Source organism: Saccopteryx bilineata, chromosome X (genome assembly GCF_036850765.1).
Source record: "Saccopteryx bilineata isolate mSacBil1 chromosome X, mSacBil1_pri_phased_curated, whole genome shotgun sequence".
NCBI lineage: Eukaryota > Metazoa > Chordata > Mammalia > Chiroptera > Emballonuridae > Saccopteryx > Saccopteryx bilineata.
In genome coordinates, this window is record NC_089502.1 from 28620052 (window position 1) to 28637766 (window position 17715).

A 17715-nucleotide genomic window follows, 5' to 3' on the forward strand; every position below is an offset into this window, starting at 1 on the left:
GAGACCCGGGTTCGATTCCCGGCCAGGGCACATAGGAGAAGCACCCATTTGCTTCTCCACCTCCCCCTCCTTCCTCTCTCTCTCTTCCCCTCCCGCAGCTGAGGCTCCATTGTAGCAAAGATGGCCCGGGCGCTGGGGATGGCTCCTTGGCCTCTGCCCCAGGCACTAGAGTGGCTCTGGTCACGGCAGAGCTATGCCCCGGAGGGGCAGAGCATCGCCCCCTTGTGGGCATGCCGGGTGGATCCCGGTCGGGCGCATGCGGGAGTCTGTCTGACCGTCTCTCCCCGTTTCCAGCTTCAGGAAAAAAAAAAAAAAAAAAAAAAGATTCATACCTAATACGAGTTTGGGATACATAGCTCAGCTTCTAGCATGCTGGAGCCAACAAGAAGATGGTGTCTATTGGTGTCTATTGGAAGGGGACACTAATGGTGAGGAATAACAGAAAAGAGTAAGAAGGAACTATACAGAGAGATGATAAACTATATAATAAATGTCAAGTACAGGAAAAACCTGTACTAATTGGAAAGTTGGCAATGATTCTTTTGAGCAACAGAATATCCTAGAAAACTAAGTGTTAAGCAAAAACCCTTTTGGATTCTCCCTACAGCCATATACACCCCCATTAGTAGGCTATTGTTTTTGTTTTTGTTTTTGTGACAGGAACAGAGAGAGACAGAGAGAGGGAGAGATAGGAACAGACAGATAGGAAGGGAGAGAGATGAGAAGCATCAATTCTTTGTTGTGGCACCTTAGTTGTTCATTGATTGGTTTCTCATATGTGCCTTGACGGGGGGGGGGGGGGGAGGCTACAGCAGAGTGAGTGACCCCTAGCTCAAGCCAACGACCTTGGGCTCAAGCTGGTGAGTTTTGCTCAAACCAGATGAGCCCACAGTCAAGCCGGCGACCTCAGGGTTTCAAACCTAGGTCCTCTGCATCCCAGTCTGACTCTCTATCTACTGCGTCACCACCTGGTCAGGCTAGCAGGCTTTTTTCTAAATTTTGAGCTCATCCTTTCTTAGAGAGTTGAATCTAGGTAACATATAGTATTTTTCTACTGCCCAGAACAGAGGTCCCCAAATTTTTTACACGGGGGCCAGTTCACTGTCCCTCAGACCATTGGAGGGCCGCCACATACAGTGCTCCTCTCACTGACCACCAATGAAAGAGGTGCCCCTTCCGGAAATGCGGCGGGGGCCGGATAAATGGCCTCAAGGCGCCGCATGCAGCCCGCGGGCCGTAGTTTGAGGACCCCTGGCCCAGAGCTTAAGGGTCATCAATATCAATTATGAAAAATTGGACATCTAGGGTCTGACTAGTGATGGCACAGTGGATAAATCATCGACCTGGGACTCTGAGGTCACAGGTTTGAAACCTCGAGGTCGCCAGCTTGAGCATGGGCTCATCCAGCTTGAATACAGGCATGCTAGCTTAAGCATGGAGTTGTTGGCTTGATTGTGGGATAATAGACATGATTCCATCATCCGTGGCTTGAGCCCAAATGTCACTAGCTTGAAGCCCAAGGTTGCTGGCTTGAGAAAGGGGTCCTTGGTTCAGCTTGAGCCCTGCCCCCTCCCTACCAAGGTAGATATGAGAAACAATCAGTGAACAACTAAAGTGCTACAACTGCAAGTTGATGCTTCTCATCTTTCTCCTCCCCCCCCCCACTCTCTCACTAAAAAGAAAAGAAAAACAAGAAAAGAAAAGAAATTAGACATCTAGAGCATATAGTTCTCAGATTGGCTGAATGTGGACTGAGCTTGGAATATGACCTACAAATTGATAATTTTAAAATAAATCCCTGATATAGACATGTTTTGTACTGTATGCCTCATTCCCCTATAAGATAAGCATAGCAAGGTAAGAAAAACACAGCAAAATAAAAGTTAAATTTAGTTAATTTGATTTCTGCTTCCAGCCAAGAAGGAATAATAGGGATAGGATTTATTCTTTTACCTTAAAAACTATAAAACTGTACAAAATATATCGAAGAATGTTTTTCAGACATTAGTCAACAAGCATGAAAGGACTGTAAGCTCCAAACATATGGAAACAAAGTGAGCTCTACAATTGCACCAGGTTACTGACTTGAGGCATTTTCCAGGATGCAGCACAAATGAAGAAACAAAATAAAAAATCTCAACAGCATCAATGAATTGAGGAGACAGAGACCAGTGTTCAGGGAGGCCAAGGCTGCTTTAATTTGTGGAGAAGACCACTATTGAGGAAGAAGCTGCAAAAATAAAGAGTTTGAAATATGCAGAAGTGTCATCTTATGTCTTTGACTGAATATTGATCTGCACAGTTGTCAGAGAGAAATGTTCAGGAAAAGAAACACAAAACAAGAGTAACTGGAATAATTCCTGGAGCTCAAATAAGACTGATAATATTTCATGTCCTCACTAACCAGATTAGAAAGACCTCCTAATACACAAATCATCCAATGGAATCCTCAGAAGGATGGTACCTTAGCAGGGAGACAAAATTAATGCTAAACTAAAGGCTGTTCTGGGCCTGTCTTGACAGTGTTTAAAAACAAGCCTTGAGCCTGACCGGGTGGTGGAGCAGTGGATAGAGTGTCAGACTGGGATGCGTAGAACCCAGATTCAAAACCCGAGGTTGCAGGCTTGAGCGCAGGCTCATCAGGCTAGAGTAGAGGCTCACCAGCTTGAGCAAGAAGTCACTGGCTTGAACGTGGCATCATATACATGGCTCCATGGTTGTTGGCCCAAAGGTTGATAGCTTGAAGTCCAAGGTCGCTGGCTTGAGCCCAAGGTCGCTGACTTGAGCCAGGGGTAACTCAATCTACTATAGCCTCCCCCCACCCCGGTTAAGGCACATATGCAAAAGTAATCACTGAACAACTAAGGAGCTGCAACAAAGAATTGATGCTTCTCATCTCTCTCCCTTCCTGTCTGTCTGTCCCTCTCTCTAACCCTCTCTGTCTCTGTCAAAAAAAGGAAGCCTTGAAAGTATCAATCTAATGCAAAGTAACTTAACTGCACATTAGAAAAATAAATGTGATACAATTTAAAGCAATACAAAAAAAATCTAGAAACCAACAACAAAAATCTAACAATATCTAGCATTCAGTGCAAAGTTATTAGCATACAAAGAAGGAATATATATATTAATCAAGAGAAAAGTCAATAGAAAGAGAACAAAATATGACCAAGATGATAGAAATGACATGTAAATTAAAACAGCTATGATAAATATGCTCCATATATGCAAGAAGATAAGGAAAAGCATGAGCATGATGAGAAGAGAAATGAAAGATATTTTTAAAATAAACAAACTCAAGTGGAGCACCTAGAAAAGAGAAATTAAAGAATCTGCAATGAAAAGTACCCTTGGGTCTGACCTGTGGTGGCGCAGTAGATAAAGCGTCGACCTGGAAATGCTGAGGTCGCCAGTTTGAAACCCTGGGCTTGCCTGGTCAAGGCACATATGGGAGTTGATGCTTCCAGCTCCTCCCCCCTTCTCTTTCTCTCTCTGTCTCTCTCTTACCCTCTCTCTCTCCTCTCTAAAAATGAATTAAAAAAATTAAAAAAAAATAAAAGTACCCTTGCTATATTAAAAGAAAATAAGACAATGTAAAAGAAAGGTAATAAATTTGAAGAAATAGTAATAGATATTTTCAAAATTAAATACAGAGAGAAAAAAGATGGAAAATTAACAAGGTTTATTAGATAATAAAACAATGAAAATAAAAGGAAAACATCAAAATTGTGGGAAGCAGCTAGAGCAAACCTTACAGGGAAATTTATAGCATTGAATGTTTATATTAGAAGAAAGGAAAAGCCTCAAATCAAAAATTTAAGCCCCCACCTTTATAAACTAGAAAAATAAGAATGAAATAATCTCTAAACAAGCAGAAAGAAAGAAATAATACAGATAAAAGGAAAAACTAATGAACTTGAAAACAGAAAACAATAGATGACATAAATGAAATAAAAGCTATTTGAAAAAATCAATTAAATTAATAAACTTAACAAAGACTGATAAAGAAAGGGAGATAAGACACAAATTACCAATATCAGAAATGAAAAAGAGACTATCAGTAGAAATGCCTCAGACATTAAAGGGAAAATGAGGAAATAATACAAATAACTCTATGCACTAAATTTGAAAAGTTAGGAGTAATGGACTAATTCCTCAAAAACCACAAACTATGAAAACTTATCCCAAAAGAAAGAAAGGAAATTCATCCAAGATTAAATATATAACCTGAATATTCCCATAGCTATTAAAGTCATTAAAGTTTTATTTTTTAAAACTTAAAAAAAAACAGAGGATGACGTCAGAGTAATGGCGGAGTAGGAAGCGATACCGATAAATCTCCCCCAAAACTCAACAAGATCTTCAACCAGAAACAGAAAAACCTATACTTGGAGCTTCCAGATTCTTCGCAATACACCCAAAGGTATGATTGAGTGAAAAATTGGCTAAATATATAACCAAACCCCGAAGGAAATAGGGAGTAAGAAATGCTCCGCCTTCCTCACTAACCTAAACAGGGCGGCTTTCTCTGGTAACTGTGAATATAGAAACTGAGGCGGGCAAAGGGGGTGAATAGATCCAGGCCGCCGCAGCAAAAACGGCCGAACCAGGCTGTGGCTCAGAGATCCAAGCCGAGGAAAATCTGATCCTGTGGCAACCCGGGCAATACAAGCTAACACTCGCGCCAAACCCAAACAAAGAAAGACAAGCGGAGCGGCCATTTTACCCGGTCTCCTGGTCGGTGCGCAGTTAGTGGAAGAGAGATTTCTTCCTAAGCCGCGGAAGTGGGTGCCCGTGTTGCCCCACGGAGAGGCAGGGTCAGAGGCCTTTCTGTGGGCTGAGGGCAGAGTCTCTGGGCAGCCCCAGCGCCCTGGGAAAGCCACGCACGGGAGGGAGTGAGAACTACTTCCAACGGTGGAGATTTTCCGTGCTGGTGAGGGTTTTACTCAGAGGGAACCGCGGCCGGCCTCATATCCTGGTGTGCGCGCGCAGATAAGGAGTGAGCGATTCCTCCGAGTGCCTCGGCAGTGCGCGCCCGTGTTATCGCAGAGAGGGGCAGAGTCAGGGGCCTTTGTGTGGGCCAAAGCGGAATCTCGGGCCGCCCCAGCGCCTTGCAAAAGCCGCACACGGGGACGGAGCGAGACTCAATTCCAACGCTGCAACTTTTCCCTGCGGTTGGGGGTTTCACTCAGAGCGTGAGACTGCTGGCCGGATATCCTGGTTGCAGACAGTGAGAGTTTCCTCCAAGCGCCCCGGAAGTGGGCGCCCGCTTGTGTTACCAGACAGAGTGGCAGAGCCAGTGGTCTTTGAGTGGGCGGAAAGCCCACCTGATTATGCTAGCAGCTCTGACTGACTGAGCCTTACCCAGAGCCCTGTGCTGAGTGGAAATAGAGTGGGGAGTTGCCAGCAATTTGAGCCTCTTACTATCCAGGCAGAGGCAGCAGCAACCCCATACCTGGACTATCAGGCTACTAATTGAGGAAGGAAAGACTAGGAGAAAGGCTCCAGGAACACGGACTCTCTCACTGTCGGAGCCTATAAATGCTAATGAGCCTCAACTCCCAACGAGAATAAAGCATAATACATGACATTGCCATAGAGACTTATCAACTGCAAACCTCTACCTGAGCGTGCCAAAGGGGCAGAACCCGGGGTACAGAGTCACCGACCAGGAAGAGGGAGAGAAAAGAAAAAGCAAGAAGATAACCTCTCAAAATCAAGAATAATCTGCAGACTTTATAACCTATCCCATTTTATTATATTTGTTCGTTTGTTTCTCTTATCTTCATTCTTGAGACTTTTTTTTCCTCCTCCAATTTGGCCGATTAACTCTCTACCGGTCTTACTCTCTCCTCTCCTTGAACTACACTACCCATAAGTGTTACATCTCCCATTATCATTTCTCTTCTCTTCCTTTCTCTCTATGAGGGTTGCACTCCAAAACCCTTAACTCTTTCTCTCTCTCTCCTTTCTTTTTTCTTCTTTTAGTGGTTCCCTCTTTTTTTCTCTCTCTCTCTTTCTTTTCTCCCTCTATATTAGTTTCTTCCTTTCTCCTTTACATCTCCTCTCATTCAAACCTCAATAACAAACAAATTATCTTATCTGGGACTCAAACCTATGTTTGTGGCATTTTGGGGGGTTTTTACTTCACCTTTTTAACTCACTAGCAGTGCTCCCATCCCTGGCTCTCCATATTATCTAGTTCTTGTTCCACTAAATACAATAGTAAGTTTTTAATTTGTCCCCCCATTTTTCCATTTTCCTCTTATTCCTCTCATCATAACTCTTAGAAAACCAACACCTAAAAGCAAATCATTTTATTCTTGACCCAAATTTTTTCCTTATTTGCTTTTTGTGGGTCCATACGCTCTTTTTTTTTCTTTTTTCTTTTTTTTTTTTTTTCTTTCTCTCTTTTTTGCCCCTTTATTACTTTTCCCCAATTCAGGCCCTCCATCACAGGCATTGTTTGTTATAACTCACAGTCCACCACAAGATTTTCTCAAGAAAGAGGGGAGAGGAGAGGAGAGGAAAAAAAGAGGGGGGGACAAATTTCCTTTTTTTAAAAATTTTTATTTTATTTTATTTTTCTTTATTTCATTATTAATTTTTTTAAAAAAAAACAACTCTTTTCGATTTGTTATTTTTTTATTTTTTTTTAACTTTTTATTCTTTATTAAATCTCATTAATACTATCAACAAAACCACCCTCAGATGCCATTAAGGAAGAGAAAATCGAATATCATGGATACAAAAGAAAGAGAGGTAACACAGCTAGATGAGGAAAAATCTATGGAGAAAAAATTTAATATATTGGAAACCTTGGAGCTAAATGACAGAGAATTCAAGATAGAAATCCTAAAAATCCTCCGAGATATACAAGAAAACACAGAAAGGCAATATAGGGAGCTCAGAAAACAACTCCATGAACACAAAGAATATATGTCCAAGGAAATTGAAACTATAAAAACAAATCAAACAGAGATGAAAAACTCAATTAACGAGCTGAAAAATGAAGTAACAAGCTTAGCTAATAGAACAGGTCAGATAGAAGAGAGGATTAGTGAAATAGAAGACAAGCAACTTGAGGCACAACAGAGAGAAGAAGAAAGAGACTCAAAAATTAAAAAAAATGAGATAGCCCTACAAGAATTATCTGACTCCATCAAAAAGAATAACATAAGAATAATAGGTATATCAGAGGGAGAAGAGAGAGAAAATGGAATGGAGAACATACTTAAACAAATAATTGATGAGAACTTCCCAAGCCTGTGGAAAGAACTAAAGCCTCAAGTTCAAGAAGCAAACAGAACTCCAAGTTTTCTTAACCCCAACAAACCTACTCCAAGGCATATCATAATGAAATTGACACAAACCAACAGCAAAGAAAAAATTCTCAAGGCAGCCAGGGAAAAGAAGAATACAACATATAAAGGAAGGCCCATTAGATTATCATCAGATTTCTCAGCAGAAACTCTACAAGCTAGAAGAGAGTGGACCCCAATATTTAAAGTCCTGAAAGAGAGGAACTTTCAGCCACGAATACTATACCCATCAAAGCTATCCTTCAAATACGAAGGAGAAATAAAAACATTCACAGATACAGAAAAGATGAGGGAATTTATCATCAGAAAACCCCCACTCCAGGAATTACTAAAGGGGGTTCTCCAATCAGATACAAAGAACAAAAAAAAAACAGAGCCACAAGTAAAAGCTCCAAGAAGAACACAATAAAACCAAATTTAAACTGTGACAACAACAAAAAGAAAGAGGGGGAGAAGACGGAGATTAACAGTAGCAAAGGACGATGGAGTGCAAAAGTACTCACAAAATAGTTCGCTACAATGAACAGGGTAGGGACCCTTTTCATTACTCAAAGGTAACCACCATTGAAAAAACCACCACAGAAGCACATGAGATAAAAAAGATAGCAACAGAGGAAAGATGTATGGAATACAACCAAATAAAAACAAAAGATAGAAAAACGAAAGAGAAGGATCAAACAAGACACAAAACTAACTGAAAGCAAGATATAAAATGGCAATAGGGAACTCACAAGTATCAATAATTACACTAAATGTAAATGGATTAAACTCACCAATAAAAAGGCACAGAGTAGCAGAATGGATTAAAAAAGAAAATCCAACTGTATGCTGCCTACAGGAAACTCATCTAAGTAACAAGGATAAAAACAAATTCAAAGTGAAAGGCTGGAAAACAATACTCCAAGCAAATAACATCCAAAAAAAAGCAGGTGTAGCAATACTCATATCGGATAATGCTGACTACAAGACAGGAAAAGTACTTAGAGACAAAAATGGCCATTTCATAATGGCTAAGGGGACACTGAATCAAGAAGACATAACAATTCTTAATATATATGCACCAAACCAAGGAGCACCAAAATATATAAGACAGCTACTTATTGATCTTAAAACAAAAACTGACAAAAATACAATCATACTTGGAGACCTCAATACACTGCTGACAGTTCTAGATCGGTCATCCAAACAGAGAATCAAAAAAGACATAGTGGCCTTAAACAAAACACTAGAGCACCTGGATATGATAGACATCTACAGGACATTTCATCCCAAAGTGACTGAGTATACATTTTTCTCCAGTGTACATGGATCATTCTCAAGAATTGACCATATGTTGGGCCACAAAAACAATATCAGCAAATTCAGAAAAATTGAAGTTGTACCAAGCATATTTTCTGATCATAAAGCCTTGAAACTAGAATTCAACTGCAAAAAAGAGGAAAAAAATCCCACAAAAATGTGAAAACTAAACAACATACTTTTAAAAAATGAATGGGTCAAAGAAGAAATAAGTGCAGAGATCAAAAGATATATACAGACTAATGAAAATGACAATACGACATATCAGAATCTATGGGATGCAGCAAAAGCAGTGATAAGAGGGAAGTTCATATCGCTTCAGGCATATATGAACAAACAAGAGACAGCCCAAGTGAACCACTTAACTTCCCACCTTAAGGAACTAGAAAAAGAAGAACAAAGACAACCCAAAACCAGCCGAAGAAAGGAGATAATAAAAATCAGAGCAGAAATAAATGAATTAGAGAACAGAAAAACTATACAAAAAATTAATAGAACAAGGAGCTGGTTCTTTGAAAAGATCAACAAAATTGACAAACCCTTGGCAAGACTTACCAAGGAAAAAAGAGAAAGAACTCATATAAACAAAATCCAAAATGAAAGAGGAGAAATCACCACGGACACCGTAGCTATACAAAGAATTATTGTAGAATACTATGAAAAACTTTATGCCACTAAATTCAACAACCTAGAAGAAATGGATAAATTCCTAGAACAATACAACCTTCCTAGACTGAGTCAAGAAGAAGCAGAAAGCCTAAACAGACCTATCAGTAGAGAAGAAATAGAAAAAACCATTAAAAGCCTCCCCAAAAATAAAAGTCCAGGCCCTGACGGCTATACCAGCGAATTTTATCAAACATTCAAAGAAGACTTGGTTCCTATTCTACTCAAAGTCTTCCAAAAAATTGAAGAAGAAGCAATACTTCCAAACACATTTTATGAGGCCAACATAACCCTCATACCAAAACCAGGCAAGGATGGCACAAAAAAAGAAAACTACAGACCAATATCTCTAATGAATACAGATGCTAAAATACTAAACAAAATACTAGCAAATCGAATACAACAACATATTAAAAAAATAATACATCATGATCAAGTGGGATTCATCCCAGAATCTCAAGGATGGTTCAACATACGTAAAACGGTTAACGTAATACACCATATCAACAAAACAAAGAACAAAAACCACATGATCTTATCAATAGACGCAGAAAAGGCTTTCGATAAAATACAACACAATTTTATGTTTAAGACTCTCAACAAAATGGGTATAGAAGGAAAATATCTCAACATGATAAAGGCCATATATGATAAACCATCAGCTAACATCATATTAAATGGCACTAAACTGAAGGCTTTCCCCCTTAAATCAGGAACAAGACAGGGTTGTCCACTCTCTCCACTCTTATTTAATGTGGTACTAGAGGTTCTAGCCACAGCAATCAGACAAGACAAAGAAATAAAAGGCATCCATATCGGAAAAGAAGAAGTAAAGGTATCACTTTTTGCAGATGATATGATCCTATACATCGAAAACCCCAAAGAATCCACAAAAAGACTACTAGAAACAATAAGCCAATACAGTAAGGTCGCAGGATACAAAATTAACATACAGAAGTCAATAGCCTTTCTATATGCCAACAATGAAACAACTGAGAAGGAACTCAAAAGAATAATCCCCTTCACGATTGCAACAAAAAAAATAAAATACTTAGGAATAAACATAACAAAGAATGTAAAGGACTTATATAATGAAAACTATAAACCATTGTTAAGGGAAATCGAAAAAGATATAATGAGATGGAAGAATATACCTTGTTCTTGGCTAGGAAGAATAAATATAATCAAGATGGCTATATTACCCAAAGCAATATACAAATTCAATGCAATTCCCATCAAAATTCCAATGACATTTTTTAAAGAAATAGAGCAAAAAATCATCAGATTTATATGGAACTATAAAAAACCCCGAATAGCCAAAGCAATCCTAAAGAAAAAGAATGAAGCTGGGGGCATAACAATACCTGACTTCAAACTCTATTATAGGGCCACAACAATCAAAACAGCATGGTATTGGCAGAAAAATAGACACTCAGACCAATGGAACAGAATAGAAAGTCCAGAAATAAAACCACATATATATAGTCAAATAATTTTTGATAAAGGGGCCAACAACACACAATGGAGAAAAGAAAGCCTCTTCAATAAATGGTGCTGGGAAAACTGGAAAGCCACATGCAAAAGAATGAAACTGGACTACAGTCTCTCCCCCTGTACAAAAATTAACTCAAAATGGATCAAAGATCTAAACATAAGACCTGAAACAATTAAGTACATAGAAGAAGACATAGGTACTCAACTCATGGACCTGGGTTTTAAAGAGCATTTTATGAATTTGACTCCAATGGCAAGAGAAGTGAAGGCAAAAATTAATGAATGGGACTACATCAGACTAAGAAGTTTTTGCTCAGCAAGGGAAACTGATAACAAAATAAACAGAAAGCCAACTAAATGGGAAATGATATTTTCAAACAACAGCTCAGATAAGGGCCTAATATCCAAAATATACAAAGAACTCATAAAACTCAACAACAAACAAACAAACAATCCAATAAAAAAATGGGAAGAGGATATGAATAGACACTTCTCCCAGGAAAAAATACAAATGGCCAACAGATATATGAAAAGATGCTCATCTTCTTTAGCTATTAGAGAAATGCAAATCAAAACGGCAATGAGATACCACCTCACACCTGTTCGATTAGCTGTTATTAGCAAGTCAGGTAATAGCAAATGTTGGAGAGGCTGTGGAGAAAAAGGAACCCTCATACACTGTTGGTGGGAATGTAAAGTAGTACAACCATTATGGAAGAAAGTATGGTGGTTCCTCAAAAAACTGAAAATAGAACTACCTTATGACCCAGCAATCCCTCTACTGGGTATATATCCCCAAAACTCAGAAACATTGATACGTAAAGACACATGCAGCCCCATGTTTATTGCAGCATTGTTCACAGTGGCCAGGACATGGAAACAACCAAAAAGCCCATCAATAGATGACTGGATAAAGAAGATGTGGCACATATACACTATGGAATACTACTCAGCCATAAGAAATGATGACTTCGGAACATTTACAGCAAAATGGTGGGATCTTGATAACATGATACGAAGCGAAATAAGTAAATCAGAAAAAAACAGGAACTGTATTATTTTATACGTAGGTGGGACATAATAGTGAAACTAAGAGACATTGATAAGAGTGTGGTGGTTACGGGGGGGAGGGTGGAATGGGAGAGGGATAGGGGGTGGGAGGGGCACAAAGAAAACAAGATAGAAGGTGACAGAGGATAATCTGACTTTGGGTGGTGGGTATGCAACATAATTGAACGACAAGATAACCTGGACTTGTTATCTTTGAATATATGTATCCTGATTTATTGATGTCACCCCATTAAAAAAATAAAATTATAAAAAAAAAAACAAAAACAAATATATAGGTCCCAATGGCTTTACCACTAAAATTTAAAGAAGAAATAATATCAATTTTATAGTTTCTATCAGAAAATAGAAGAACAAACAATATATTTTATGAGACTAGTATCATCCTAATACCAAAACCAGACCACAATAGTACAAGAAAATTACAGACCAGTATTTTCATGAACCTAGAGGCAAAAATCCTCACATATGTAAAAATATAAGGTCCATTTAAAGCAACTGAAACAGAGTAGACTGCATGACTCTAATCTTGTAGAAATCAGATGAGGGTTTACATCCAGGGTTACGAGGCACAGGTAGTGTACATACCAGGGCCTGGCCTAAGTGGAGAAGTTAACAGGTGCAGAATGAAGAGATAGAGTTCTTCCCTCCTAGGATTGAAAGGAACAAAGGGGAAGCATGATTTCCCCTCAGACATACATACTCTGCTGAAAAGAATGTAAAGTAGTCCCATTGAAGGAGTCAATTCATGTGTCCTTAGACTTACAGGCAAATTCTTAATCAGTATAATCTGGCATGGAGCAGAGGATTCTAAACATTCTTTTTTTTTTTTTTTTTTTTATAGAGACAGAGAGTGAGTCAGAGAGAGGGATAGATAGGCATAGACAGACAGGAATGGAGAGAAATGAGAAGCATCAATCATCAGTTTTTCATTGTGACACCTTAGTTATTCATTGATTGCTTTCTCATATGTGCCTTGACCATAGGGCTACAGCAGACCAAGTAACCCCTAGCTCGAGCCAGCAACCTTGGGTCCAAGCTGGTGAGCTTTGCTCAAACTATATGAGCCCGCGCTCAAGCTGGTGACCTCTGGGTCTCAAACCTGGGTGCTCCGCATCCCAGTCCAACGCTCTATCCACTGCACCACCACCTGGTCAGGCCTAAACATTCTTAATAAATACATTCTTAACAGAGGTGTTTCTAGTGCACATGGTTCATTGTTATGGACTGAATTGTGCCCCTGCCCAAATTTATATGTTAAAGTCCTATCCGCCAGTATCTCAAAATGTAACTGTACTTGGAGATAAGGCCTTTAAAGACATGATTAAGTTAAAATGAGGCTGTTGGAGTGGACCCTAATCCAATCTGACTGTTCCTTAAAAAAGGAGGAAGTTCGGACATACAGAAGATACCGGGGATATGCCTGTACAGAGGAAAGGCCATTTAAGGACAAAGCGAGAAGATTCCCATTTCCAAGACAAGGACCAATTCCTCAGAAAAAACCAAACATGCTAACACCTTGATCTTGAACTTTTAGCCTCCAGAAATGTGAGAAAATAAATTTTTGTTGTTTAGGCCACTCAATCTGTGATACAGATGCTTCTCAATCTGTGAGGTTGCATCCTGATAAACCCATCATAAGCCAAAAATTTATTTAATACACCTAAGCTACAGAACATCATAGCATAATATAGCCCAGTATTCTAGGCGGTCTGTGGACAAGTAGTTAAAAACTATTGGTTTAGCTTACCTTGAACGTGCTGGGCAATTATCTTGAGTTCCACTTCAAGAATAATTGCCAGCCCTGGCCGGTTGGCTCAGTGGTAGAGCGTCGGCCTGGCGTGCAGGGGTCCCAGGTTCGATTCCCGGCCAGGGCACACAGGAGAGGCACTCATCTGCTTCTCCACCCCTCCCCCTCTCCTTCCTCTCTGTCTCTCTCTTCCCCTCCCGCAGCGAGGCTCCATTGGAGCAAAGATGGCCTCGGCGCTGGGGATGGCTCCTTGGCCTCTGCCTCTGGCGCTAGAGTGGCTCTGGTCGTGACAGAGTGATGCCCCGGAGGGGCAGAGCGTCGCCCCCTGGTGGGCAGAGCGTTGCCCCCTGGTGGGCGTGCCAGGTGGATCCAGGTCGGGCGCATGCGGGAGTCTGTCTGACTGTCTATCCCGGTTTCCAGCTTCAGAAAAATACAAAAATAATAATAATAATTGCCTTTCTCTTCTTCTCACCAGAAGCAGGACACACAGATGTGGCATTTTATAGACATGATGTGAAAAACCATATCAAAAACTGCTGGCCATGCAGCGCAGTGTGGAGTTTCAGTTGTTTATCCTTGTGATTCTGTGCCTGACTGGGAGAGGCAGCTCACTGCCACTGCCCAGCCTCATAAGAGAAAATCGCACCACATATCACTAGCTCAGGAAAAGACCAAAATTCAAAATTTGAAGTACTGAATGTATACTGCCTTCACACCATTGCAAAGTTGAAAATCCTAAGTCAAACTATAAACTGTAAACCATCTGTATTTTGTTACAGCAGGCCTAGCAAACTAATACACTCATGAACTATTTTTCTTTTAAAAATAGTAAAGTTACATATTTCAAAATTTTTTAAAAAAACAGTAGATTATATAAGGGAAAAATCTCTTTCCCACCACCAACCCTAGCCATTATTCCCCTTCTCTGCATGCAACCAATGTTATCAATTTTGTGATTCTTCCATAGATGTTTTACTGCATGTGAAAATAAATATATGTATTTAAACAGAGTAACAGGCCACACTTTAAAAACTCTACCATAGGCAATGGGAGACCCGTTGGGGTTTTTGAAGCTGTAAAGTTGCATGGTGATGGAATAGGCAGGCCTGCTAACAGGGGAAAGATGACAGTGATGGTTTTCAGCTCAAGTACGTAATAGTTGAAGAGTGGTAGGGAGCATAGTAAAGAGACCACAATGCACATGTGAGTATTAATGGCCTGAATGAGAGCAGTAACTGTGAGAACATCAGAGAGGTATAGGATAAATATATCCAAGGTGACATAAGCAGGACTTAATTAATAAAATGACTGAGTTTATAATCCTCTACATTTTTTTTCTGAAGTGAAAAGCAGGGAGGCAGAGAGACAGACTCCTGCATGTGCCCGACCAGGACCCACATGGCATGCCCACTAGGGGACGATGCTCTGCCCATCTGGGGTGTTGCTCCATTGCAACCAGAGCCATTTTAGCACCTGAGGTGGAGGCCATGGAGCCATCTTCAGCACCCAGGCCAACTTTGCTCCAATGGAGCCTTGGCTGTGGGAGGGGAAGAGAGAGACAGAAAGAAAGGAGAGGGGGAGGGGTGGAGAAGCAGGTGGTCATTTCTGTGTGCCCTGACTGGGAATTGAACCCAGGACTTCCACACACTGAGCCAATGCTTTACCACTGAGCTAGCCATCCAGGGCTTTATAATCCTCTACATTTTAAAATTAAATGTAATAATTGACAAATACACTTCTCACAACCCAAATTAGTTTCAATATGGCCAGTGAGCCAAGAGAAAATGGATTTTTTTCTAGACATATTTTATATTTCCTAAAAGACATTGTCTACAGAGGCCAGAGATTTGTGCTGCAATTATTATTTTTAAGTGAAAAAAAAGTTTAAATCCTTTATGGAAAAATGCTTTAGCTGCTTTAACCATAGAAAATATTATAATGAGAATAATTAGCCTTCTGTGGACAAGAATTCACTATTGGGTGACAGAAGCAAGAGTTAAAACAAAATTTCAATTAGAGTACATTTTGCTTAAAACATGTTGATGACTATTGCTGCTCTGAAGATCAGACTCCTTTACACAGCCTTTGAGGCTGTGCAATGGCCCTGTCACACCTTCCAACCTCATCCGCAGCCACACTCTTTCCTAACTCTCTGAAAACATCTACTTGACCTGTCAGGTCTTTGGTAGTGCCAAACTCCTGCCTGGTATTTGCACATGCTATTCCTTCTGTCTGTAAAGCTCTATCTTGTCCTTTTTGCCTGACTTTACTCATCAAACCCCAATTTAGTGTTACCTCCACAGGAAACACTAGATCAGAAAATTTTTTCCTTTTTTGTTTTTAATTGAAATATATTGACATATGACATTGTGTAGATTTAAGGTGTATAATATGTTAATTTGATACATTTATACATTATAATGCGATTGTAGTAATAATTGGCACCTCTATTATATTATGTAAGTATCATTTCTTTTCAGTGGTTGGAATAATTAAGGTCCTCTCTGTTAGCAAGTTTGTTTATAATACCATATTGTTGTTTATATTGATTGTACTGTACATTAGAGCTCTAGGGCTTATTTACTACCCATTGTAAGTTCGTATCCTTAAACAACATCTGTTGTACTACCCACACCCCACCCACAATCTCCTGGTAATGAGCATTTTACCCTCCATTTTTACGAGTTTGGTTTTTTTTAGATTTCACATATGAGTAAAATCGTACAGCAATTGTCTTTTTCTTTCTAACCTATCTCACTTAGCATAATGTGCTCATGGATAGAGAAAATGTGATATATATATAAACTGAAATATTATTCAACCACGAGAAAGAAGACCATCCTTCCATTTACAACAACATGGATGGACCTTGAGGAAAAGTATTTCTTGAGTGTTTTCTTAGCACTCTCTTATTTTTTTTCTCTCATAATATTATGGTCTTGCTCCCCAATTCAATTGTGAGCTCCAGGAGAGCAGGGGCTATGTCTCCTTTGTTCACTAACAAATATCTAATGTAGTGTAGGTACTCAATGAAAATTTCAGTTGAAGGCAGAAAAACCATACAATATGCCCTAGAAGTGGTTTCCCCCATAAGAAGGCTGGTGGTGAGAGAAGTAACCCAACTACCTCCTTTACTTTCTTCCTCTGCCATCTAAGCTGTTTTGTCCAAGTTCTCCATTCTTAATCTAACTCATTCTTCTATCTACCCGTTAGTCTTTAATTCTTGGTTCTCTTCCCTCTTGGTCTAGCTTAATGTTTTCCTAAATTATAAATAAAAACTGGATATGGAAAAATATTTCATGTCTTCTTAATGTCACTGTAAAAAGAACAACAATGCCAGTTTCATGAAAAATGGTAACCAACTTTCAGATTCAATGTCAATTTGATAAGGGCAGCCACTGTTTGGTTCTAGTCATTTGTTGTGAGGAAATGGGGGACCTGTGTGCCAGATTCCATGTTTTTTTAAGAAGTCAGGATTCCATTGTTTTATATAAACCCTCCTGTTTCTGAATTATTGACAACTATTTTTTTAATGTAAACATGTGTTAGCTTAAGAAAGCATATCTGTGGGCCAGCAGTGTCCCAGAAGCCACTACCTTATGACCACAGAACAGTGAATAATTCAACCACAGTGCAAGTCAGAATAAAAACAGTGGTATAATGGGAGTAAAAGCAGCATGCCTCGGGAACACAAGAATGCCGCAATCACAAATACACATTGTCATATTAATGGTTTCTTTAAAAAAAAAAAAAAAATAGGTCAGGTGATTTCATAGCCAAAGTAGGATTTCTGTGTCCCAGCTTTCATTTGACCTCGAGTCACACAGCTTATTCATGACATGCTCTCTTGCCTCTACTACCTTCTGGATCTTGGCAATAAAGACAAAAAATAAGGGAGGAATAATGATTAAAACAAAGAAAATAAGCTTAGAAAGGAGCACAGTGTTCTTTCAGAAAAGCACTACAGGAAATAAATTCAAGAAAAATGATTCATAGACATTTTTATTCATTAATAGTTTGTTCTTACATGTAACTTTGAGTTTAGCCTTTTGACTGTAATTTTGAATATTGTACTTTAAGATCCTTTAGTCCTTTTCCTTAATGATTAACCAGAAC